General features: G+C 46.1%; 1 long non-coding RNA gene across 1 annotated transcript; it reads left to right on the top strand.

Moving 5' to 3' along the window:
• Positions 1–513: 513 nt before the first annotated feature.
• Positions 514–1,742, top strand: LOC127932678 (uncharacterized). The gene is made up of 3 exons (XR_008146341.1): positions 514–560; positions 1,077–1,205; positions 1,615–1,742. It is a non-coding gene; the product is annotated as an uncharacterized LOC127932678 (long non-coding RNA).
• The last annotated feature ends 368 nt before the right edge of the window (positions 1,743–2,110 follow it).

Here is a 2,110-nt window from a genome sequence, read left to right as displayed (position 1 = left end):
GAAAGCTGAGGAAAACACTGACTCAGTGAGCACAGTCTGGCTATAGAGACCGGTCGTCACAGGCAAACCTGGCTGCCCAGAGAGGACAGTCTGGCTATAGAGACCGGTCGTCACAGACAAACCTGGCTGCCGAGAGAGGACAGACTGTGCTCACTCTACTCCAGGGGAGAGGTAGAGACAGAGCTGCATTTCCTATTTCACTGTGACAAATACTCAGACCTAAGAGAATATTTCTTTCTCAAAATTATTATTCAAAACAAAGAATTTGAAACTATAAACAAATCTAATATTTATTGGGTGAAAAGTGCTAAATGTACGGTTTTGGCAGCCAAATATGTGTCCTCCTTCACAACCTGAGGGACAGCCAGTGAAAAGTGCAATGTAATGTCAATAATATTTCCCGTTTAGTTTAGTTTTGTCTTTCACCCCATGTCATGTGTCTTCTCAGTCATGTTGAGACTGGTCTACTACCAGGTCATGTGTCTTCTCAATCATGTTGAGACTGGTCTACTACCAGGTCATGTGTCTTCTCAGTCATGTTGACACTGGTCTACTACCAGGTCATGTGTCTTCTCAGTCATGTTGAGCCTGGTCTACTACCAGGTCATGTGTCTTCTCAGTCATGTTGAGACTGGTCTACTACCAGGTCATATGTCTTCTCAGTCATGTTGAGACTGGTCTACTACCAGGTCATATGTCTTCTCAGTCATGTTGACACTGGTCTACTACCAGGTCATGTGTCTTCTCAGTCATGTTGAGACTGGTCTACTACCAGGTCATATGTCTTCTCAGTCATGTTGAGACTGGTCTACTACCAGGTCATGTGTCTTCTCAGTCATGTTGAGACTGGTCTACTACCAGGTCATGTGTCTTCTCAGTCATGTTGAGACTTGTCTACTACCAGGTCATGTGTCTTCTCAGTCCTGTTGAGACTGGTCTACTACCAGGTCATGTGTCTTCTCAGTCATGTTGAGACTGGTCTACTACCAGGTCATGTGTCTTCTCAGTCATGTTGAGACTGGTCCACTACCAGGTCATGTGTCTTCTCAGTCATGTTGAGACTGGTCTACTACCAGGTCATGTGACTTCTCAGTCATGTTGACACTGGTCCACTACCAGGTCATGTGTCTTCTCAGTCATGTTGACACTGGTCTACTACCAGGTCATGTGTCTTCTCAGTCATGTTGACACTGGTCTACTACCAGGTCATGTGTCTTCTCAGTCATGTTGAGACTGGTCTACTACCAGGTCATATGTCTTCTCAGTCATGTTGAGACTGGTCCACTACCAGGTCATGTGTCTTCTCAGTCATGTTGAGACTGGTCCACTACCAGGTCATGTGTCTTCTCAGTCATGTTGAGACTGGTCTAGTACCAGGTCATGTGTCTTCTCAGTCATGTTGAGACTGGTCTAGTACCAGGTCATGTGTCTTCTCAGTCCTGTTGACACTGGTCTACTACCAGGTCATGTGTCTTCTCAGTCATGCTGAGACTGGTCCACTACCAGGTCATGTGTCTTCTCAGTCATGTTGAGACTGGTCTACTACCAGGTCATGTGACTTCTCAGTCATGTTGACACTGGTCCACTGTCTTCCAGGTCATGATCCACTACCAGGTCATGTGTCTTCTCAGTCATGTTGACACTGGTCTACTACCAGGTCATGTGTCTTCTCAGTCATGTTGACACTGGTCTACTACCAGGTCATGTGTCTTCTCAGTCATGTTGAGACTGGTCTACTACCAGGTCATATGTCTTCTCAGTCATGTTGAGACTGGTCACACCAGGTCATGTGTCTTCTCAGTCATGTTGAGACTGGTCACTACCAGGTCATGTGTCTTTCAGTCATGTTGACACTGGTCTACTACCAGGTCATGTGTCATCTCAGTCATGTTGAGACTGGTCTACTACCAGGTCATGTGTCTTCTCAGTCATGTTGAGACTGGTCTAGTACCAGGTCATGTGTCTTCTCAGTCATGTTGAGACTGGTCTAGTACCAGGTCATGTGTCTTCTCAGTCCTGTTGACACTGGTCTACTACCAGGTCATGTGTCTTCTCAGTCATGCTGACACTGGTCTACTACCAGGTCATGTATGTGTCTTCTCAGTCATGC

Source organism: Oncorhynchus keta, chromosome 10, assembly GCF_023373465.1.
Source record: "Oncorhynchus keta strain PuntledgeMale-10-30-2019 chromosome 10, Oket_V2, whole genome shotgun sequence".
NCBI lineage: Eukaryota > Metazoa > Chordata > Actinopteri > Salmoniformes > Salmonidae > Oncorhynchus > Oncorhynchus keta.
This window is presented reverse-complemented; position numbering and strand designations above follow the sequence as displayed.